Source organism: Pleurodeles waltl, chromosome 6, assembly GCF_031143425.1.
Source record: "Pleurodeles waltl isolate 20211129_DDA chromosome 6, aPleWal1.hap1.20221129, whole genome shotgun sequence".
In the NCBI taxonomy this organism is placed as follows: Eukaryota; Metazoa; Chordata; class Amphibia; order Caudata; family Salamandridae; genus Pleurodeles; species Pleurodeles waltl.
Genome location: NC_090445.1, coordinates 1573218445 through 1573244100, shown reverse-complemented (window position 1 = coordinate 1573244100; position 25656 = coordinate 1573218445).

Here is a 25656-nt window from a genome sequence, read left to right as displayed (position 1 = left end):
GAAAGCATTTCCAGAGGCTGGGGGAGGCTACTCCTCCCCTGCCTTCACACCATTTTCCAAAGGGAGAGGGTGTAACACCCTCTCTCAGAGGAAGTCCTTTGTTCTGCCATCCTGGGACAAGCCTGGAAACCCCAGGAAAGGCAGTTTGGCAGTACCAGGGTCTGTGCTACAGACCACTGGGATCATGGGATTGTGCCAACTATGCCAGGATGGCATAGAGGGGGCAATTCCATGATCATAGACATGTTACATGGCCATATTCGGAGTTACCATTGTGAAGCTACATATAGGTAGTGACCTATATGTAGTGCACGCGTGTAATGGTGTCCCCGCACTCACAAAGTCCGGGGAATTGGCCCTGAACAATGTGGGGGCACCTTGGCTAGTGCCAGGGTGCCCTCACACTAAGTAACTTTGCACCTAACCTTTACCAAGTAAAGGTTAGACATATAGGTGACTTATAAGTTACTTAAGTGCAGTGTAAAATGGCTGTGAAATAACGTGGACGTTATTTCACTCAGGCTGCAGTGGCAGGCCTGTGTAAGAATTGTCAGAGCTCCCTATGGGTGGCAAAAGAAATGCTGCAGCCCATAGGGATCTCCTGGAACCCCAATACCCTGGGTACCTCAGTACCATATACTAGGGAATTATAAGGGTGTTCCAGTAAGCCAATGTAAATTGGTAAAATTGGTCACTAGCCTGTTAGTGACAATTTGGAAAGAAATGAGAGAGCATAACCACTGAGGTTCTGATTAGCAGAGCCTCAGTGAGACAGTTAGTCACTACACAGGTAACACATTCAGGCACACTTATGAGCACTGGGGCCCTGGTGAACAGGGTCCCAGTGACACATACAACTAAAACAACATATATACAGTGAAAAAATAGGGGTAACATGCCAGGCAAGATGGTACTTTCCTACACTCACCTATGGTATAGTGCACTCTTCCTTAGGGCTGTAAGGCATGCTAGAGGGGTGACTTGCCCATGCCACAGGCAGTGGTTTGTGGGCATGGCACCCTCAGAGGGGTGCCATGTCAACTTTGCCTTTTTCTCCCCACCAGCACACACAAGCTGCATAGGCAGCGTGCATGTGCTTGGTGAGGGGTCCCCCAGGGTGGCATAATGAATGCTGCAGCCCTTGGGGTCCTTCCATGGCCACAGGGCCCTTGGTACCATGTGTACCATTTACAAGGGACTTAACTGTGTGCCAAGGATGTGTCAATTGTGGAAACAAAGGTACACATTTTTAAAAAAGAACACTGGTGCTGGGGCCAGGTTTATAAGGATCCCAGCACACGCTCAGTCAAAGTGGGCATCAATATCAAGCAAAAATTGGGGGGTAACCATTCCAACAAGAGCACTTTCCTACAGAACCTCTCTCAGTTTGTCTGTCTTCCCCTTCCTCTCTCATCCCAGTGATGTGACACCATTTTTAAAACCTTAACATATAGCTCAATATAGTTTGACGCCATACAGAACTGAATTAATATGAAATGGTTAATAAAGTTTGAAGTGGGTCCAAACAGCGGCCTCCCTACCATATCTGGCCCAGAACACATGAAATCCTTAAGAGGATACTGCCCATGATGAGTATAATACATTTGATGCAATATCTTTATCTGTAACGGTCTAGATCCTCTTTGAATAGCTTTTTTGAGTGTGGAAGGGTACCCCCCCCATTCGACTTCCCCATTTCTGTAGCATAAAGGGCCATTCCATGGGATCAAAGGACTTAGTAGCTGCAGCAACAGCCAGTGCACAGAAATAGGCCATCCCATGGCCGTGCTCCCTCCACCAAGGTCCAGATGCCTTTGACTGCTGTTCACTCTGTTTCAACCAGTGGGGACTGCTCTGTTACAGTTTGTGTTCAGAATTTTCTGTCCTGTATAAGAGCTCTATTTTAGGTGGCCTTCTTGTTTCGTGGCTAGTCATTCCTCCCACATTCCCCCTAATGCCACACCCATTTTTCAATGTTATTGGACCCTCACAGAGTAGCTGTCCCTTTCAACCCCCACCAGGTCAGTACACTGTGTCTAGGTTTGGTGACAGTGATCAGGGGATTCATTCTTGCGCCCTGAGCACTGACAAAAAGCTGAGTTGCACCACTGAGCCTTACTCGGTGCTCATGCGTGTTAGAGTCATAACTAAGACAACCCCAGAACAGTTGCCAGGCCTTCAAAGCTCATGAGTGTGACATGTCCGGGATTTCATTTTTCCTATGTATGGTATTTTAATGCATTATGTGTAGCTGACCTTGTTTGTGCTATGCAATGGTCTAGAAATTCTCTTTAAAATGCTAAAACACTATGATTTTATTCAAATAATCTACTCACCTGAGCCCAAAATGTTGTTGGCTACAAACCCATTTGTGGCCGAAGGTGTCAGTTTCAAATTGCCCAATTACGAGTCCTAGGACCGCCATACTCAGGATGGCGTTCCGACCACTGCATCATTGGCGGTCTGATCACCAGGTTAGGATGCTGGTAGCTGGACCGCCACAAGCCCAACGCCAACACCAGGATCATGGATCCCGCTGTGGCGGCAGTGGGGAATGCCATGGTCAGACACGGCCATATTGGCAGTCCGGCGGTCAGACTGCTCAATTCATAATAAAGCCCAAAGTCACTTGGCATCTATGTCATGTTATTATTATTCCCTCAACTCTCAATACTTCATGTGATTGATGGGGAATGGTATTTGCATTAGATTTTAAATAAAGATTGAATGAGTATCTTCATCAGGCAGGGGGGATATTAAACATTGCAACTTGTTTTATTTTTAAAAACTGTTTTTTGGCAAGGATTAGGAGTTCCCATCAATGCATTTAATTCAATCCTATTAAGTTTGTTTTCTTATCTGAGAAGATGAGATCCAAGAAGAAGCATGATATGGGTTGCCTCACTTGCAATGCAAGGATTTGAAATTCTAATGATGTCTGCCTGTGAGAAGCATCATAATACGTGCAGGTCATCCAGACCCGCAAAAAGTCTGTAATTCCAGAGTGAAAGACAATGTGATTGTTTATTTTATTTCAGCCAAGTTGTTTCTAAAGCATTGGCTAATGGTTGTACAAAACACAATTAGGTTAATAAAATAGGTGATGAGGAGGGAGAGAGAGAAAATACGGGATGTCAAACATTTGGTGCCATTTACTGGTGTTAGATATGTTAGCTGAACATGTCACTAAAAATAGGGCATCTTTGCTTTAAAGGGACAACCCAGTGGAGAGAGAGAAAAAAACAATTCAGTTCTCTCACACTTTCATCCCTAACAATCACCAGTGAGAGGCATTCTATAATGGTGCTTTATTTTGCCATGTTAGCTGGAGGTTTTGGATGCACTGTGACATTATCTACCAGAAGGTCAATCTATATAAAAATGTTACAACAGGGGCCCGGGGCACTGAAAAAGCCAGAGGAGTAATGGCCACTCTGCTACCACTCCCTTCCTTCTGACTGAAACAAAGGGCCAGATTTACAAGGCCCAAACGCCTCTTGGCACCCCACTGTCATCATTTTGTTTATGCTAATGTGGCTTTAAGGAGGCCATTCTCCTTTGCCATATTTACAAAGTGGCGCAATGAATGCATTACGCCACTTTGTAACCCCTTGCACCACATTATGCCTGTGCCAGACATAATGTATGCAAGGGGGGCATTCCCACGCACGGATGCCTCTTAAAATGGTGTAGTGAAATTTGCAAACATTCACTGCACCATTTTAGCGTAATTTTTAATGCCTGCCTTTGGCAGGCGTTAAAATGACACACCCATTACTTTCAATGGGCTTCTCTTTACTTTGCAGGGTTTGCCCCACAATTTGTGGCGCTAATCCTGCAAACAACTAAAATAGCATCAAAATCTTTGAGGCTATTGTCCTAATGTGGGCCATGGTGCAGTGTATTGTAAATGCAGTGCACACATGGGGGCAGATTTACAAGTTCCTAGCGCCGCCTTAATGCTGCCTTACAGTCATTCATTTTTATGATGCTAAGGCAGCGTTAAGGCGGCCATACCCTTGCGCCATATTTACACAGTGGTGCAATGCATGCATCGCGCCACTTTGTAACCCCTTGCACCACATTATGCCTGCATCAGGCATAATGTATGCAAGGGGGTGTTCCCACAAAAGAAAGCCCGAAAAAATAACACAGAGAAATTTACAACATTTCACTGTGCCATTTTTTCCATCATTTTTAGGTTGAGCATTTGAGACCTCTTGTATATACTTTATTAGGTCGAGCATTCAAGACCTCTTGTATATACTTTAGTATATACTTCTATACTTCTTTGTGGGGTCTCTGCTTTTTCACTGGTTTATTTCAGTGCCCGTAAAAAATCCTTGCTTGCCAGTGGTCAATCCTTGCTCTTTGTCCCACCTTTTCCACAGTTGTACACTCCCCTGAAGCATGGTCCTAGTACTTGTACCCTTCCACTTGTGCCAATGTAGCATGTGCTTAGGGATTACTTTTTTCAAAGGCTAATAGCATTTGACCAGAGCACTGGATGTTTCACTGGCTCCAGGCTGTTTCTGTTTGCAAGGCTCTAGTCTATTACTTATTTTCATCTGCAGTCATGTGTGACTTTGTTTACTCCATTCCTTACTCTCCCTCACGCATTTTCTGTTCTTGCATAGCAAATGCTTGTTCCTTTTGTCTGTCTCTGCGAGCTCATGGCGTCGCTTTGAACCAGCCGCTTATGACAACTGTTTATTTTCAGTTTGTGTGGCAGGAAAACGCAAATAGCTCTACCTCAAGCGAACGCGAGACCCATTGCAGTTCAAATGCTTGTTTTTTTATGTTCCTTTATGCCCGCTATAATTTATTTTGGTTTGCCTTGGCTCGTGTATCAGCATAGCGCCGTTTCACAGATGCTGTGCTTCATGTTTCAGCCGGCATTTACATTTTCCAACCAGTAGCCTGTTTTTGCGTGGGTAACCAAACATTCATGTGTTTTATCAGCACAAGCCCGTTTCAAGGATGCTGCGGTTCATGTTTCATGACTGTTTGGGATTCCAGCCCCACGGCAATGGCATTGTACCGCTAGCTACTCCCCCAACGGGCCTAAAGGCATTTTATGATAGGTGTGGGTGCCCCCCACTGTGCTGTGCTCCCCACAGCTGCGTACCTGGAATTGTCGCGTTTTGCATTGCTGTCTCATCCAGCTTGTAGCTGAGACACTCCACGACTTGTGTTTGCCGAGGCATCAGGCTACAAAGGGCAATGCTCCTGTGTCGGTTAATTTAGATTGTATTTTTTTATTATTTACTTTAGGTAATATTTTGGAGATCGCAGCTCGTATTTTTGGACTGCTGTTCATTTAGTCATTGTGCCCAGCTGTAGCTGCGGCACTGCAGGGCTTGTTTATTTTACTGAACTCAAACATTACGTCCTTTGGGCTTTGGCAATCTCCGAAAATGAGTCCTGCAAACAGTGTATTGAGAGAAGAAAGTTACACAGGTCCCCTGCCATCCAATGAGCATCAGTGTTCAACTGGCGGTAGCATAGATTTAGTGCAGACGTTCTGCACTTTTGCTCTGTGTAGCTGGCAGGCAGGTAGCTTTATATATATTTTGCTACTTATCAGTACCAAGAATACCAAGCTGTATAAACACAGGATGTTGCACGCTACGGTGGTGCACGAGGGGGGGCCATGGTTCTTAGCCACTGCAGCTGTGCACCTACTTCTTGCCCATGCATGTAACATTGTATAGGCGCCTGCTGCTAACAAAATAATACCCCTATGGAGAACAGAGGCTGCATGCGCCCTCCTCCTCTTCCAGGATGCAAGATAAGGCTACAGGACGTCACAATCACTTCCCTGCCTCTGCTCTCACGAGAGGCTAAGAGCCCTTGAGTGCCTACCTCCCCAGTGTGACCTGTCCAGTGAAAGGGCCTTGAACCAGGTGCAGGCCATGTTTTCCATTGCTCTCCATGGGACACATCATCTGTCTCATCCTTCCCCTCTCCCTGATGGTGTCTGCATGGATTTGCCTGCTGAGTCCAGCAATGCGACTCTGCAGGGCGATCGCTGCAGTACTCCCTGGCCATGGCCCCCTTTGTTTTACCTGTCCTTGGTTTTTCCCCCACTTTGCCTACCTCCCCTCCTCCTTTCAGTCTCCTCTCCCGCACCGACTGGAGCACTCCAGTGGGCAGCTTTAATCACACCACTGACCACTGACAGAGTAAAGACAACGCATGAAAGAAAAGCCTGCAAAAGCACAAAAAGAAGTATTGTAAAGTTGGCAACATTCTAAATGTAAACAAGCTTTGGCAATTTTGTAAGCATTTGCCTGTAAATGTTTGGTTTCTCCGACCCTTGTATGAGGTACTCTCGTGTTCCTTTCATATACTACAGGCCGCAGACCAAATGGCTTCCGGTTACCTTCTCAAATTCAAGCCGAACTAGCATATGAGATCGAGGCCTTTGAGGCTTTTTGTTTTGACTGTGCATTCTCTATGGAGTATATTAGTTTTGAGAGGGTTATGGTGTGTTTTTGTAGGCCTTGATAATTTTTTTTAAGATTATCCAGTTTAGAGTTGATTTCCATCTCACGTATTTCATAATCGCACAAAATCTGTACTGTTAGCAGCCAATTTTGCATATAAATAATTTCACACTTTCTTTTCTTCCTCCTTCTCTCCTCTGTTTATCTCTTTCCACTCCTGCTCTCAGTATTTCCCCTCTTCTCTTTTTCTTTTCCTCTTTGCTGCTCTTTTTTCTCTCAGTCTCTAGTCTTCTGCCTTCTCTTTTTCTCTGTCTGCTCTTCACCCATGCACTTATCCTTTCCTTTTTTTAATCTCTCCTGTGGTTACTCTTATTCTGACACGTACTATCTGTTCCCTCTCTCTCAGTCCCATTCATTCACTCTCTCGCTAACTCTGTCTCTCTCTCAAGCACATACACAAATTCTTACTCTTTCTCTTTCTCTAGTTTCTCTTTCTCTGCCACCCTTTGACCTTCCTATGGGTATTGTTATTTCTGTTCTATTGCTCTCCTCACACTAACTCAGTCTGTCTTTCTCACACGTCTATTTCTTCCTTTCTACACACACCCTCTTACCTCAGTTTCCAATCTCTATCTCTCGACTCGATGGTTCTATTTATATTATACTGATTTTATATACTGTCCACACAGTTTCTAATATGGCCTATTGCCATAAGTGCAGTCTGCCCTTGGAATCTGCCATCTGTTGATTCTCCCCTAGAGTCCGTCCGCTGCTTTGTGTTGCAATTCAGGTACTATTTCCCAATCTCCACCCTCCCGTTGTTAATGCCCACCCCAAACAAAAACACTATAACAAACAAGCATTAAAACAGGCAGGAAGAAGTTGCCAGCATTGCAGGGACAAAAATATTAGAATGCATTTTTTATGTTAATTGTTTTTTTTAATAGGGTAGTTGAGTTGTACATATCTTCTTGTTTATATATAAAGTAACAAAAATGCTTCTAACACTTTTTTTATTATAACTTTTCAACATGCTGCACAGCAGCCTCGCTGCTCCACAACATAGCTTAAAGACACTGGCAAAGCCAATACCTCTGGCTAAACACTTATAAGGTCCCAAAGGCGAGATCTATTGGCTATGCCAATGCTTGTTAAATCCTGCTAAGAGCAAACGTTAAAGTGATGCACCCATAATTTTTTTATGGGCCTCCCTGTGCTTTGCTGCACTACCGTCAACATTTTTGAAGCTAGTGCAGCAATGCGCCACAATAGCGATGCTATTGTCCTAAAGACCGCAATGATGCGCCTTATTGAAATAAGGCACAACCATAGTGTTGTTAGGGAGGGTAAGGGGGACGCAAGAAAAGTGAGCACCAGGACCAATGCACCACTTTTCCTGTAAATCTGCCCCAGGTGTCGTTAGGAACGGGTGCAAGAAATGTGGCGCATCAAAGCTCATGCTCCACTTTCTTGTAAATATGGCCCAAAGATTCTGCGATGGAAAAAAACAGCAACCTCTGCTGTGAAGAACCCCATGCCATTTGGCGGTACAATGAAATGCTGTTCCCGAACACGAGGTCGTGCAGCTCGTGCCTGGCTTCCGCGGCAGCTCGGTTTGAAGTCCAGCTCTCTTCCCCTCCGTCCTGTGATCCTGTGGAGTCGCCGCGTTAATAAGTAATGCGCCCAGAAGGTGACATATTGTGCACTCACAATGGGGAGGCATGTAGTCCCACAGCACTCCCTTGCTTCAGCGCGCAAACAATCCTTTCTTTGAGCAGCCTCGAAGGCTGGCGCGTGGCAGTCGGCCAAGGGATGAGGATTAAAAGTCTTTAGGATTTGAGGGTGCGTCCACAAAGTATAAAGCACGTCAAATACAGTATTTGACGTGCTTTATACTTTGTGGACGCACCCTCAGTGGCGTAGCAAGGACCATGGTCCTTATTACAAACATTGGCATTTTAAAAGAAGCACAATTTGGGACACATTGGGGCCTTCACATATCTGGCAGCCCTGTTGATAGCTACGCCCCACAGTCATTTTGAGCATTTCTACCAATGCTCTTAGTGAGACATCGAACCGTTTTAGCGTGAGAATTATTCAGGAAGAGAGCTGCTTGAATTCATTCATCATGTCGTGCAAGAGCAATGTGGTTTCACAGGCCAGTCCCAGTGTCTGGGTAACTGCGACTTGGAAGGATGTGTGTATCCTGTTACACAATCACATTTTTCGTGCAAATTACAAGTGCAATTTACACCAGGTGGTACGTGCTCCAGATTGCATGGGCAAGTAGGTGGGTCAGTGGGTTACAGAGTGGAAAAAAAGCATCCAGATGTTTACCGCAAGCTAGTCCTCATTTTACGCAGTGAAAACTGGAATCGGGTTCAGACACGTTCCTGCTACTGGGGCAATGAGACCGATCGCACTAGTCAGCTCATTATTACGCACTTAACAGGCCTGTCATGAATGTTCGACTGCAATCTGTGCAGATTGCACACAGGTTTCGAAAGCAGGTGCATTAACCCCTGAGCTATCTTACGAGCTTTCGTTAGAAAACGGACTGTACACGTATTTGAACTACATTATTGCAATAATTCGTGAAGTAATAGAGTGAGCCACAAACGACTCATCCATACCGTGTATCTTAGAAAATCAATAAAACAAGCTTTTTTTGTAAAAAAAAACAAAAAGTATAAGGTGTACCTGGCGCCCGGAAAGTAAAAGCCTCGGTATGTATTTACTACATGGAAACCTTTAATTCAGTGCATTGTCACCACCACCGTCTAGTAAGGAAAATACATGAAACGATAATGTGGGGGACGCACTACAATAATCCTGTACCAATTTGTTTCAGGTGTTTACCGCGGCTGCTCGCCAGTGATGAACTCTTTATACACCAAAATATATATATTTACCTGTAAAAGAAACATGCGAGTTAAGGGTTTTACCATATGAATAATGGTTGTTTCAAGGCGTGGCTTTCCTTGGAAGTTTGGGCATCCCCACACACATGGAAACGTTTGGGGAAGAAGGACACCACCACGTCACCTTTTGTGTGTAAAAGGCCGCTTTATTGGAAACAGGTGCACTTACAATCCAAAAGAACCCTTGGCCTATTGCCTCACAAAACTAAAACCTCACTATACATCAAAATTACCTGCCAATGTCTCCCCTTCCTTTCCCCTTAACCTTGTAGTCTCTTTTTTCCTTTGTAATGATTTCTTTGCTGAATCCGTTTTGTCACCCTAATAATCTCCTGCTGCTCCCTACCCCCTTGAATCTGTAACTTGCAAACCTCTAATGCCAAAATATTTCTGTCTGAGTTGTCCTGCTGTCGTCCACCCCCTTTCAAACCTGAAGGTGTCTTGCCGGATCTGCCATCCATCCCTGTTAGCGTTGTCATGTGAACTCTCTCACTCTCCGCCACCAGAAAAAGGAACTCTCCTTTTTCTGCCCACCTCCCCCCGTACATATATTTCCAAGCCTCCCGAAACAGCGCCTTCAGGGCTTCTTTCAATTAGAGCAGGTACAACTCCATGCCCATGAAGAGCAGGTGTACGCCATCGCCCCTAAAAAATTCTCGGTCCTCAAAACGAAGGTCCCCGTGTTCTAAGTACATGTTACTATGTGCCTCACAGAAAACATTTATCTCCTTATTAATTTTCCTGCGAGCCCTCTCTATAGCGCCAGGCTTCTTCGCCCCTCTCCATTTTCTGCGGAACAAAACCCGTCCACACTACGTGGCACCCATACCACTGGCGTTGTATTTCCAATAAGTTCAACTTCATGCTCTTGATCACATCCAACCCTGTCCTTTGCACTAAGTCATTCTCCCCCAAGTGGCGTAACAACAGGTCTGGACAAAAACCCCGCCCTTTGAGTTTTTGTAAAGTCACCAATAGATTCTGCCACTGCATCCCCCAATACCATCCCAACGAACCCGGTATCTCTCCCTATCGAAACCCAGGTTGTCCCCGATCGCAGTTTGTCTATCTTGTCTGTGAGTCCACTTGACAAATTAATGTCCGACGACCAGATGGACAGGAATTGCACCTCCAGCCCTGGTACAGAACCTGCAGTAGGAGAAAAATATGTTACTTCACCACTCTGTCACCCCCGCAACCCCCTGCCTGACATATCGTTTATACACATCCGATTTCCACCTCCCAAGTCTCATTTGCTGTTAGGTATTCCACCCCCTGGACCCTGCCTCCGTTGCCGTGCCTATCCAGAAAGAATGAGTGCCAAATTGAGAAGCATCTCTCCCCACACACTGCAGTCCAGCCCTCAAAACCGCTAAAAGCTGTTGCACTGAGAACCTTTTCCCACTTTTTTTGATGAAAAACCTCCCCATAACCCCCCAAACCTCTTGCTCTGAACTGCTGACCCAGCACCACCGGGCATATCTCCGCAACCGCCTACTCTGTAAGCACCACCTGGGTATCCTTACCTCGTTGGTCCGTCTTTGAGCTTGCAATACCCAATGCCACTGTGTTCTTTCTGAACGTCACATCACACCACCTCAACCCTGTCTTCTGTCCTGATCCCACCAACTCTGAAACCTGGAAGGCCCCAAAAAACATCCAAGACATTAATGTCCAAAAGAGAAGGCATTCATCCTCATTATCACAAACACCCTCAAGTGCCCACATCACCTCCTTTAGGAGGCCTAGATACATAGGCTGTGTTGCATTACCTTTTTTACCTTCTTCTTTGGCCCGACCTTCCAATATACGCCGACCCAGCTCCCCTGCTGACAGTGAATATCCCCATAGCAGCTTCCCCATAAAGGCAATGCCTGCTAATTTTCCTGAGATGGTGATTCTCGACTGTCGTCTCTCCACCAACTCCATAATGAAACGCACCATGTCTTCCAACCTGTCCTTCTCGTCCGCCCTCCAGCGTGCTCCTGACCGCCTAAATTCCCACCAGGCCCGGACGTACGCTTGCTGTGTAGAAGGCGCCAAATAAATTCAATCAATCAATCAATAATATTTATAAAGCGCGCTACTCACCCGTGAGGGTCTCAAGGCGCTAGGGGGAGGGGGTTACTGCTGCTCGAAGAGCCAGGTCTTGAGCTGCCTCCGGAAAGCGAGGTGGTCCTGGGTGGTCCTGAGGTTGGCGGGGAGGGAATTCCATGTCTTAGCCGCCAGGTAGGAGAAGGATTTCCCACCTGCCGTGGTGCGGCGGATGCGAGGGACGGTGGCGAGTGCGAGGCTGGCGGAGCGGAGTTGACGGGTGGGCGTGTAGAAACTGAGGCGACGTTTGAGGTATTCGGGTCCTTTGTTGTGGAGGGCTTTGTGTGTGTGGGTGAGGAGCCTGAAGGTGATCCTTTTGTTGACAGGTAGCCAGTGCAGGTGTCTCAGGTGGGCGGAGATGTGGCTGTGGCGGGGTATGTCGAGGATGAGGCGAGCGGAGGCGTTTTGTATTCGCTGAAGACGTTTCTGGAGTTTTGAGGTGGTTTCTTTGTATAGGGTGTTTCCGTAGTCCAGGCAGCTTGTGACGAGGGCGTGGGTCACAGTTTTTCTGGTGTCGGCGGGGATCCAGCGGAAGATCTTTCGGAGCATGAGGAGATTGAGAAAGCAGGAAGACGAGACGGCGTTGACTTGTTTGGTCATGGTGAGAAGCGGGTCCAGGATGAATCCGAGGTTGCGTGCGTGGTCTGAGGGGGTTGGTGCGGTGCCCAGGGCCGTGGGCCACCAAGAGTTGTCCCAGGCGGATGGGGTGTTTCCGAAGATGAGGACTTCCGTTTTGTCTGAGTTCAGTTTCAGGCGGCTGAGTTTCATCCATTCTGCGACGTCTTTCATTCCATCCTGCAGGTTGGTCTTGGCGATGGTAGGGTCCTTTGTGAGGGAAAGTATCAGCTGGGTGTCGTCGGCGTAGGAGATGATGTTGATGTTGTGTTTGCGTGCGATGTCGGTGAGGGGGCTCATGTAGACATTGAAGAGAGTCGGGCTGAGCGAGGAGCCCTGTGGGACGCCGCAGATGATCTCAGTGGGGTACGAGCGGAACGGCGGGAGGTAGACTCTTTGGGAGCGGTTGGAGAGGAAAGAGGTGATCCAGTCCAGGGCCTGTCCTTGGATACCGGTGGAGTGGAGGCGGGAGATTAGGGTTCGGTGGCAGACAGTCTCGAAGGCGGCCGAGAGGTCGAGGAGGATGAGGACGGCTGTTTCTCCGTTGTCCAGCAGAGATCTGATGTCATCGGTGACAGCGATGAGGGCAGTTTCTGTGCTGTGGTTGGCTCGGAATCCGGACTGGGAAGGGTCAAGTAGGTTGTTGTCTTCAAGGAATTTGGTCAGTTGCTTGTTGACGGTCTTCTCAATGACTTTGGCAGGGAAGGGGAGGAGGGAGATGGGGCGGAAGTTCTTCAGGTCGGTGGGGTCCGCCGTAGGTTTCTTCAGGAGAGCGTTGACTTCCGTGTGTTTCCAGCTCTCGGGGAAGGTGGCAGATGCAAACGAGCTGTTGATGATGGTCTGGAGATGGGGGGCGATGATGTCGTCGGTTTTGTTGAAGATGAAGTGGGGGCAGGAGTCCGAGGGGGCACCGGAGTGGATGGTGTTCATGGTGGTTTTGGTCTCTTCCGCGCTGATGTGTGTCCAGGCGTTGAGGGTGATGGCTGGGGGTTCTGTTGTGGTTGGCTGGGTCTGAGGACCGAAGTTGTCGTGTAGGTCGGTGATCTTTCGATGGAAGAAGGTAGCGAGAGAGTTGCAGAGATCTTGTGAGGGCGTGATGGAGTTGGAGTTGTTGTTAGGGTTGGAGAGCTCTTTGACGATGTTGAAGAGTTCTTTGCGGTTGTGAGTGTTCTTGTCCAGTCTGTCTTTGAAGGATGTTCTTTTGGTGGCGCGGATCAGTTGATGGTGTTCGCGGGTGGTGTTTTTTTTAGGGCAGACATGTTTTCTACGGTGTGGTCTTTGCGCCAGGTTTTCTTGAGGGTACGGCAGGGTTTTTTGGATTCCTTGAGGGTGTCTGTGAACCATTGAGGTTTGCTGGCGTTGGTCTGTCTTGGGAGGCGTCTGAGGGGTGCGAGGTTGTCAGTGCAGTTGGAGATCCATTGTGTGAGGCTGAGGGCTGCGTTGTTGGCATCGGCGGTGATGGTAGGTTGGTTGTGGCTGAGAGTGGAGAGTAGCTGTTCCATGAAGGTTTTGCTCCAATGTCTGCGTGGGATGGGTTGTGTGCGGAGGTGGAGAGTCTTGCGTCTGAAGGTGAAGTGGTCGGACCAGTGTATTACGGAGGAGTGGCTGAAGGATACATGATTGCTGGTGGAGAAGTTGGGGTCGAGCGTGTGTCCGGCGATGTGGGTGGGGGTGTTCACCAGATGCTTGAGACCGAGGTTGGCGAGGTTGTCGAGCAGGGTGGTGGTTTTGGTGTCGTTGTTCTGCTCCAGGTGGAAGTTGAGGTCTCCGAGGAGGATGTAGTCCGGCAAGGCGAGGCTAGGGCGTGCGGGGAGATGAAGTCAGTGATGGATTCGCTGAAGAGGGCGCATGGTCCAGGGGGTCTGTAGATGAGTGTTCCTCTGAGGGTGGTCCTGGGGTCGGTGTGGATCTGGAAGAGCATGTGTTCGGCGGCGAGGGGGGTGTCTTCGGTGGAGGTGGTGACGTTGATGGAGTTCTTGAATATGATGACGAATCCTCCTCCAACTTGGTTGGTGCGGTCTCTCCTGGTGATCTTGTAGCCGTTGGGGGTGCCTATGGCGATGTCGGGGGCCGAAGAGGCGTTCATCCAGGTCTCAGTGATGAAGGCGACGTCCGGTGCGTAGGAGATGATGTTGATGTTGTGTTTGCGTCCAGGAGGTCCCATAGTTCAATGGCGTGCTTGTGGACGGAGCGTGCGTTGATGAGGATGCATTTGGGGTGGTTATTGGCGCGTGGGCTGGCGGGCGGGGTGCAGTCGCGGTGGAAGGTGTGCTTGCAGGTGAAACATGCGAAGGGTCCATGGGTGCGTTTTGGGTTGGCTTGGAAGCAGGTTGTAGAGCGTCCCGGGTTGAGTGCGTGGAGGGAGGTGGGGTCGTAGCGGCGCTGGGGGGTTTGGGAGTGCATGGGGCCAGGGGTCGTGGCGCTGGGTGCGGTCCAGGCGCGGACGGGCGCAGACGGGCTTGCCTTTGGCGCGCCTTCGGCGCAGCGGTCGCCATAAGAGGGAGGAGGCGGGGAGGAGGGGTCAGCTGGGGGCGGGAGGCCAGAGGGGGGGTGACGAATGGGAGCAGGGGGGGCGGGGCCGCACGGGTGGTGGCGGCGGGAAAGCAGGGGGTGGGGTGGTCACCACCAGTCGCATCATCCACCATCGCCTACCATCCAGAGAGCTGCCGGCATCGGTGTCCTGCACAGAGGCTCGTCCACAACCAGCCCATTGAATCTCTCCCACTGTGAACGAGACAAAGCATCCGCAATGTCATTGTTCACACCTGGAACATGTTTGGCCTTAAAATGAATGTTGCGGTGCAAACATTCAAGCACAAAAACTTGCAGCAGTTGCAACACCTGAACATCCTGCGCCGATTGCCTATTCACAACCTGCACTACCGCCAGGTTGCTAACTCTGAACATCACTTTTTGTGTTCCAGTAGATGTCCCCAAATGCACACCGCAACCACCAAAGGAAACAATCCAGGAATGCAATTCCCCCCAGCCAAGCCTCCGGCCAATCCTCCGCACAGAACAGTCCTTGCCAACACAGCCCGAAGCCGGATGCACCTGCGGCATCCGAAAAGATTTGTACATCCCATTCACACACCTGCCATGTCCAAAGGGGAATCCCGTTGAATTGCTCCAGAAAAACACACCACATCCGCAAATCCTCTTTCACTCCAACCTGGAGCTGCACATGATGATGCGGTAATCCCTGTCTTGGCAGGGCCATGCCCAGACGCCTACAGAATGCCCTCCCTGCTCACACCACCCTACAAGCAAAGTCAAGATAGCCCAGCAATACCTGAATATCCTTAACTGTCACCTTATTCCGTCATACCATGTCCCTTACCGTCACAATCATCGCTGTCCTCTTTTCCTCTGGCAACCATGCCACCATCCCCTCCATATCCAAATCAATGCCCAAAAAGGACAAGGCTGTGCTGGGCCCCACCGTCGTTTCGAGCCAGGTGCACACCCAGGTCTCCTATGATTTCCTGAAACAGACGTAGCATGACTGCACAGTGGTCCGAGCCCGCTGATGCCGCAAAGAAAAAATCAACCAAGTAATGCGTCACTGCCTTGTGCACTGTTATGGACAAAAATATCCATTGCAAACAAGTGCTGAAGCACTCGAATTATGAGCGTGAAATTGAACACCCCATAGGAAGGGCTTTGTCCACGTACCAGCTGCCCTGCAATTTGGTACCCAGGAGTTCAAAATCGTTAGGACTGACTGGCAAGAGACGAAAGGCTGATTTTATATCCGTCTTTGCCATCACAGCACCAACTCCCAAAGATTCCACCATAGCAATGGCCACGTCCACTGACGCCTTCGTCATCTCCCCTGGGATGAAGTCGTTCACAGGGGATCCCTCCAGCCAAGAGAAATGATGAATTAGCTGGAATTGTCCCAGCTCTTTTTTGGGAACCACTCCAAAGGGGGACACCCTAAGATTGTCTTGGGGCCAGTCCAAAAAAAGGCTCTCCATACGCCCTTCCACCACTTGCTTGTCTAGTTTTTGCTGCACGATCGCCTCTTTCCCCTTAACAGACTTTAAATTTTCAGCACAACGCTGCTGTCGAGGTCCTATGTAAGCTAATTGGAAACCTTCTGAAAAACCTTGTAACAAAACCTGTGCTGCCCTCTCATCGTCATAACGTTACAACCAAAACAGCAGCTTGTCAATCTTAACCGAAGTACAAGCTTTTTCCCAGAGAACCCTGCCCTCCTGTGGGTTTGCCGGATCCCTGACCCCCCTGGCTACTCCGTAGTAAGACTGACTCTGTCCTGACCCCTGGGTTCCTTGTTTTGCCGAGGCGTAACAGTGAATAAGTTCATGTTTCCCGGCGCAACATGAACATTCATGTTTGAATTTGCACTTTTCACAGGTGCACAACCCCTTGTTGTGATCCCAGCACACCCCGACTTAGCTGACCCACTCCCCACCGCTCCTGACCTGCTCTTTGCAGTTGACCCCGCCCCACCCTGGGTGGGGCGCTCTCAAAAGGGCCGGTAAGTGATAGACAGTCCTCTATCTGTGAAGACTGTTTTACCAAATTTTGATGGGTCCATGGTATGCTGCCACAGGTCCGTATCAATCTCTCCCCATTGTATGTCCGGATTGGCTGCCATTCTCGCCCTGAATTCTTCATCATATTGAACCCAGGCATAGCCCCTATAAATCAGGTGGGCCTTACTGATACCATCCATATATTTAAAGAGCGCTACTGCCCTCTCGGGAAAACACTCACAATATACACTTGCATATATTAAAAAGGCCGCTGTCCAGTTCTCAATAGTAACAGGCATCCTCGGTCGCTTAGCCAACTCGTACTCCTCCTCCTTGGAACCCTTTTTGGACCTGACCTCCCTATTTAGAAGCTTAGAAGCTTTAGCATTTCCACGTACTCACCTTTCCAAATCTTCTCTTTTGTAGTTGACATTAAGTGCGCCCCTAGTGGCTTGGCCATGCCATGCTTTTTGGCCTTCTCACCAACCTTTGCCTCACCTGAGTTCTCCTTCTGATCCCCGGCCTCCCCTACGGAGCCAGAACCCCTTGACATACACCCCTTTGCAGAAACACTCTTTTGCACTGTCCACCTTTGCCTCAACTGCAACTGAGACTACCTCATGGTGTGTAGAAGGCACCTCCTTACCTGGCGCCAAGGCCAGTGGCCGCTCCCGACCGTCCACCTCGCCAGCTGTACTCCTCCTTTGTCCTCGCTCGCTGCCTGAAATGACTGAGTCACAGGATTAGACACCCCCCTGCGCACCACCAGTCATCCTCTTCTCTCAACTCCCCTTCCTCTATACTTTCGTCCTCATAATCCAATTCATCCTCCACTTCACCAAACGCACCAGGCAGGGGCTCCCAGAAGCCCTCGCCTGCTCCTCACCCATTGGTGTACATGTTAGGCGTGGAACCATCTTTCCAATGTAGCTCCCATGTTGTCCATACTGCTGCAGGCCAGGCCACTGGTCATCAGAGGCCGCAACACCGGGGGCGCAAAACCCGCTCCGTCCTGCGGCCCCTTCAGAACAACCTTAGCCCTCGGATCCCTGCTTTCCGTCTCCATCTGTGATGGTAGCCGGCCGCTCTGGTACCCACCTTCACTTCTTCCTGAGATCGCCGGACCACCCTTGACTCGCCCAGGTCATGTCGCACCATCCTGCCACCCTGCCAGGAAAGGCCCAGTGTGACAGTGAGCCTTGTGCCTACACTCCATCTGTTTCCCCGCCCCCGCGCTCCGTGACCCCAGAACCCCCCACCCCCTCCCACTCCTGAGACACCCTCTCCCCCGCATTTTGCACCCCCACACCTCACCCTTCTCCTCCAAGACCCAACCCCGTCTGTAAGTTCGCTGAGTGGGACGCACCTTCAAAGTGATCCCATCCTCCTTGACCTCAAGCGCTTCTGCTTCTCATCATCACTCCATTCCAAAATGGAGTCCCACGACTGGGATGCAACCACCCCTCCATCATGCTCCTGGGAGGTAGAGGCCCCCTCCTTCATCCCTCCCCCCACCCTACTGCCACGTCCTGGCCCTCCTCTCCTTCTTCAAATACCTCTTTGCCCCCTGTGCCTTTCTGCCCACGACCTTTCTCCTCCCCTTTCCCCGGTATTCGTCTCCTCTGCGGAACCACACACCTCCCATGGAGGGCAATCTCGCCCTGCTCGCTATTTCACCCGAAATGTCTCCTCCCCCTGCCGCCTTCCTCCCTGCCCCACTGTGCTCATAGCCGGCAATGCTAATGCCGTCTCCTGCTCCTTGCCCCGCCCTTCCCTTTTGGACCCGGGCTCCCCACCCTGCCCCCGCTACCCCAGGGGCCTCAAGGCTACTCCCTTTTGCCCTGCGCCGTCCTGCGCGTACGAGGCAGCGCGGTTATGCCGGAGGGCCAGAAAGGTGTATTGACACCCTACCCCCTCTTCACTGCCACGCCATAGCTTCTCCGTCCCCTCCCCGCCACCCAGACTTACCACTTTCCTCGCCGCATGCACACCGCGTGGAGGTGAGCAGGCCGAAACGGCGCCGCCACCCCGCCTGCCACTCTCCAGGCCGGGCGCATGGGTTCCAACACCCCCTCGCGCACCAGGTCTAAGCAGCTCGCCTCCTGCTGCAGCCGAAGGGCTGCCTGCACCCGGTCATCCGACACCATCCTCTGACCCACAAGGACCCGCCGACACAGACGCGCCTCAGGTAAGCCTGCTCTGAAGTACGTGCTCCACCAAGGGTGCGAAACACCAGAATAGAAGAATAATAACAGCCACAAATCACCGAAACGAAGAAGGCACAGCACTTCAACAAACTCTCCAAAAACGCACCTAGACACTCCTGTAACCCGCACTGTTAAAAAACCTATTCTGACCAGCCGGCCACCGTATCGTTTTTCCCAAAATGGTGGTGCCTCCCTAAAATGGCTTCTCTAAACACTTCCCCCCACAGCCCAAAAAGCACACAAACGGCGCCTGTGGGCTGTACCACTTCCCCAAACCTCCCGGGGGGGAGACCTAGTTCCTGTTGGCAATCCCCCTGGGACCACCTTCTGCATTCCCAGATTAAGATCCACTTCTCCTCTGGAAATGGTAGGAAAACGTACTCCAGCACAGGGCTGGCATAACTCGCCTAAGTGGGAAGGAGAATGGATCACACCACATTTGCAGGGGGTTGTAAAGCAATGGGTTTCTCTGCAGGATTTTTTCGCCCAGTGGAGGTAGAAAAATCTAAAAATTCGATTTACACAAATACTCTATTCCCTCTGTACGTAGTTATGGGCCACAGAAGGAATGAAACGAAAGCGTGAAATCACGAGATTCCCAATAGATTCACCATGGAAACCTGTGCTAGGCTCAACTTTCTATACTAATTCCATTCAGAAATGGTGATTGGTGGGAAAGGAGATCGTCCAGGCTACTGATTGTCTTTGATGGGTATTTTTATTTCCTCTATAACGTTTTCATTAAGCCCGTCAGGCCCATGTGAGCGTGGGGGAGATGGTGTTTCCATAGCAACCAAAATGAGTGCATTCACGTGCAGGCCTATATTTATCTCCTCTTGCAAGAGAAATGAACTGGGAACCCATTTTTAGAAGCACAACATTTTCAGAGGTTTTTCTGATCTGCAGGTTTTTTATGATCTTAAGGGACGAGCAAATATTGTATTGTATTGTAATAGTATTCATATAGCGCTTACTACCCCTGACGAGGCGTCGAAGCGCTTTTCGGCATCATCCTGGATGTTTGATATAAGGATATGGATTGATCTCTACTTAAATCTGACGCAGAAGTCTGAAAATCTGCAATTTAATATACCATAATGCCGATTCCGCATATAAATTGATTTTATAAAGCGCTTACTACTCCTGGCATTGGGTTGAATAAATCAATTCCTCAATGGCACACGCCGAACTGGGTAGGAGCTTGTCCCGGTGCGAAAACTATTTCTATATGAAAATCTTACAAAGACTATACAAGTGAGAGAAAATGTAATCTATCATATTGCTTTACGTAGCTAAGCCGCAGATTTATTTAAATATCTGTGCTTCTCTTGTACCTGGGTGCATAGGACATGAAGAAGAAAGGAGTCTGCCATTACATATTATTGCAGTTGTTTCTGATACTCCCCGGATAAGCATAAACATTACATTAAAAAGCTATCAATTTAGAAAAAAATAAGGCGACGCAAATAAAAATGATGATTCTTTTTTTTGAAATTTTTTACACAATTTTATTTGCATGTGATTAGACACAGTTTCAAGGACAAAACTGAGTCGTATAAAACTGAGAGTTGTGAAATTTATGCCATTACCTTGCGCTGGTCCATACAGCATAGTACAGGAGACGCCAGAATATTGCAAACATGTCAGCTGTAAATTATATTCCCGCCTCCGCCCAAACCTAAAGGTCATGTCACCTAAGCTATGGGAGCAAACAAAAATGATTAAAGTGCAATTATTCATCAAGTTGGAGTGTGAGTATGCACCAATACATATTTTTGTTTTAGTGCAGTACATTTACAGTGAATGAAGGTCATAATAGTCAGTAATCAGCCAGTTTAAATTAGTGAATTATTTGCCAGTTAATACAATTTTACATACATCACAAAAATACGTGTGCGCCTAATGCCAGGCCCAATTCTTGGGATAAGCAAGAAGAAGAGGCATTTTTCTAGGACACCACCTTTAGAGGGAGCAGACATCTTGGATTGATGTTGTTACATACAAGATCACTGGCAATCTGTAACAAAAGGAATATCTATTATGCTATTCCATGACTGCATGGGTGCACACAGCTGCCCAGGGCTTCTGTACGATCTCCCCATCTGCTCTGTGAACACTAGGGACCAGATTTAAGACGCCCCTAGCGCCACCTTGCGCCACATTTTTGCCATTTTTTTTTACGCTAATGTGCCATTAATTTGGCAAAAACGCTGTGCCATATTTACAAAGTGGTGCAATGCATGCATTGCGCCACTTTGTAAACCCTTGCGCAACAGTATGTCTGTATGTCTATGCAAGGGGGGGCGTTATGGCATTAGGAGGCCCAGAAAAATGGCGCAGTGGAATCTCTGAGATTCCACTGCGCCATTTAAAGCGTCATTTTTAACGCTTGCCTAAGGCGGATGTTAAAATGACACTCCCATTGTTTTCAATGGGCCTCCTTTCACTTTGCAGGATTAGCGGACAACATCAGCCGTATTGGTATTGTATATTACCACTGGCAGTATGTTATTATCACTGGTGGGCCATAACACTGCTGGCAACTACAGCCAGAGGTTAAAAATCCACCAATGGAACAGAATATTGGCCCTCAATACAACCCTGGCGGTAAATCATGCTTTCTGCCGTGCAGAAGACCGGCAACATACTGCTGCGGCCGCGGAATTCCGCTACAGATATTACGGCCCACAGCTCGGAATCCGCCACAATACAGACACCCACACAAGTCGGCACACCAAAGGTCAGTGATAAACTGGCGATACCAAAACCGACACCGTCACTCCAACAGGAATACGCCCACACTATCACGACCCACGAATCAACACGGCGGTCTTTCAACAGCAGTCGCGCTCAAAATACACACACATTTACAAAACACAACCACATTGGACAATTCGAAATACACACACCTGATACACATACACACACCACTCCCACACACCCAATCCAATATAAAGCACACACCCACATCACCCACAAACCCTTACTACCAACATTTTGAAAGTAGGCCAGAGTGAGAGACTACCTAAAACAACACCAACATCCACAGACACACAACACCATCACTTACACAACATCCACGCACCTCAAACAACACACACCAACACATCCCCTCACACATCACAACAGACACCACCTCACACATCACCCACATCACATCATGGCACCTCAAAGACACCCCAGGTTCTCTGAGGAGGAGCTGAGGGTCATGGTGGAGGAAATTGTCCGGGTAGAGCCACAACTATTCAGATCACAGGTGCAGCAGACATCCATTGCTAGCAAGATGGAGCTATGCGCAGAATTGTCGACAGGGTCAACGCAGTGGGACAGCATCCAAGAGCATAGGATGACATCAGGAAGAGGTGGAACGACCTACGGGGGAAGGTACGTTCCGTGGTATCCAGACAACAGATTGCTGTACAAAGGACTGGCGGTGGACCCCCACCTCCTTCCTCACAACTAACAACATGGGAGGAGCAAGTCTTGGAAATTATGAATCCTGAGTGCCCCACAGGAGTAGCAGGAGGACTGGACTCTGGTAAGACATATCTTTACTACTTAATCCCCAACACCCCACCTGCATGCCATCACATACCGCCACCCTTACCCTCACACCGATCACCCCAACAACCCACAGATACCCCGCTAACACAACCCACACATCCCAAAATCAAGCCCTGCATGTAACACTAATGCATGGACACCCATCACCAAAGCATGTCCAGTACAGAGACTCACTCCTTCCCAGAAATCACCTATCACACAAGGACCAAGCCAATAATGGCACACACAGATACAATAACTATGCATTTACACCCCAACACGACCCATAACCAATGTCACCAGACAGGAGGTGCCAGACATATCCAGTCCCCCCACAGAAGAGACCCACAGAAGAGACCCACAGAGATGACAGCAGCTCTGCACGCCTGGATCAAGTTGACCAGCCTGGCCCATTAGGGACCTCGGGACAGTCGGTTCCCCTGTCACAGTCACAAACCACCACAGAGCCTCCCCCTCAGGAAGCACCAGCACAGCCCCCTCCCAGCGGGCCCATCCCTCTGCCCCGAGGACACGTCAATCAGCAGTGTGTCCATCACTACAGGGAACCCAATCAACTCCACTAACACAGGACGATCAGGGACCTGAGGGCAGTGGCAGTGGGCACACGGTTCAGGGGACAGACGCACAGGATAACAGGGAGGCTGGGAGGACTGCTGTGCGACAGGGGGAGGACAGGTCCAGGGAACCCACTCTCCACGGGGCACTCTCCAACATCATAGGAGCCTACCATCATTCCCAGGAGACCATGGGCACTGTACTAGCCAAGTTTCAGGAGACCCAGCGGCTGCAGGAGAAACACTACCTGGGGATCAGGGAGGACTTGAAGTCCATCAACACCACCCTGGTCACCATTGCAGGGGTGCTGGTAGACCTTCTCAACACCAGGAGGGACACAGTGGCACACCAACAGGCCCCTGACACTAGCCTGGACGATGAACAGCCCTCCACCGGCACTAGTGGACAGGAGGCACCGCCCCTGAACAACAGGACTCCAGCACCCCACCCCCTGCAGATGGAGAACCACCCCACAAATGGTCCCTGAGATCCAGGAACAAGACAGAGAACATTCCCAAGACCCCCGCCAGGAAATAAGAACCCCCTGAATGTCACCTTTCTGTCCCACTATGTCACCCTGTCCATCCTTAAACTGCCATTGCTCCACTTCCTATGCCCCTTTGGACAATGCACCTGTGAAACAAATAAACTGGACTCTGCCATGGACATACCTCCACCATCACCCCAGCCCATTTTACAACCCCCTCCACTTATTTGCACAGGAATAAACACACTTGAATCACAAAACAATCTGGAGTCAGTCTGTGCTTTCCCAAATGTGTAATTGCAATATCTATGGAACATAATGAGTGTCAATTTACTTGTTCACATACCAATTGAACACAGCTGTAGGCCAGGAGTAAACACAGCAGAGGGCACAAAGTGGGACCCAGATCTGTGAAATGGAAAGTCAAAGTGTCAAGTCAGTGTCCATACACTGAGTGAAAATGACAGACTTATGCTAGCTCCAACAATAGTATGAGATGTGGGAAGCAGTTACATCTTCTTACCTGTGTCTCACTGGAAGTATTGCATGATGATGTTGTTTCGGTTGTCGATATCCTCTTCTTCTGCCTCACCTTCTTCACTGTCCACAGGCTCCACAGCTGCCACAAGACCACCATCTGGACCATCCTCCTGCAGAAAAGGCACCTGGTGTCACAAAGCCAGGTTGTGCAGCATACAGCAGGCCACGATTATCTGGCACACCTTCTTCGGTGAGTAGTATAGGGAACCACCTGTCAGATGGAGGCACCGGAATCTGGCCTTCAGGAGGCCGAAGGTGCACTTGATTATCCTCCTAGTTCACCCATGTGCCTCATTGTAGCGCTCCTCTGCCCTTGTCCTGGGATTCCTCACTGGGGTCAGTAGCCATGACAGGTTTGGGTAACCAGAGTCACCTGCAAATGTCGAGGGACAACTGGTAGACACACACTAACCCTTAGGGACAACCCCACACCAAGACACCTAAGTCAACGGTATTGGGACGTTGGCGTCACCTATTAGCCACACACGGTGCCTCACGAGTTGCCCCATCACATAAGGGATGCTGCTATTTCTCATAATGTAAGTGTCATGCACAGAGCCAGGATACTTGGCATTGACATGGGAGTTGACTGGTCTGCCAAACACACCATCTGCACATTCATCGAATGGTAGCTCTTCCGGTTTCTGTACACCTGTTCATTCCTGCGGGGGGGACAAATGCCACAGGTGTACTATCAATGGAACCAATGATGTTGGGGATATGTCCCAGGGCATAGAAGTCACCTTTCACTGTGGGCAAATCCTCCACCTGAGGGAAAACGATGTAGCTGCGCATGTGTTTCAGCAGGGCAGACAACACCCTGGACAACACGTTACAGAACATTGGCTGGGACATCCCTGATGCCACGGCCACTGTTGTTTGAAAAGACGCACTGGCCAGTAAATGGAGTACAGACAGGACCTGCACTAGAGGGGGGTATCCCTGTGGGATGGTGGATGGCTGACATCAGGTCTCGCTCCAACTGGGCACACAGTTCAGGATTGTTGCACGATCAAGTCTGTATGTGATTATGATGTGTCTCTCTTCCATTGTCGACAGGTCCACCAGGGGTCTGTACACCGGAGGATGCTGCCATCTCATCACCTGCCCCAGCAGACATGCCCTATGGAGAACAGAGAACACAAAGTCATCCAACACTGAGGTATCACAATGTGTTATTTGCAGAAACGTTAGTAATCCGCTATGTGCCGGTATCTGTCTGTATTCCCGGCCTAGATAGTTGTGACGCAGTTTTTATCCACCCCATGTGGCCCCCTGAAATGGCGGCTGCCTGACCTGTAAGGTGGGACAAGGGGATAGGAGGTAACTGCGCTGGCGTTCTACACCGTTGCGGTGGGCGGTCGAATACCGCAGCACTATTCTGCTTTGGTTAATTTTGGGCCCTATGGGTCCCAGGAACCAATGACGATGTACGCCAGTGGTGACAGTACGCACCACCGCGGACGTGACCGCCATTTTCAAATTTCTAGGCACTATTAGTGCATGGTGTAATGCAGACGGCTGCTCCCTGCTTGTTGTGTCTGCCAACGGTAGTGGTGTTGCATGCACTGAACACGTTTTTCTTCTGTCTTTCCCCCCCCTTTTTGTGGTCTCCCTGTTCTTGTGTGCAATAGCATCATCAGGCGGAGGAGTATTGGCACCGAAGCAGGAGGGAGCTGCAACCCACTTGGCCCAGGAGGATGAAGCAACGGAGTCTGAAGC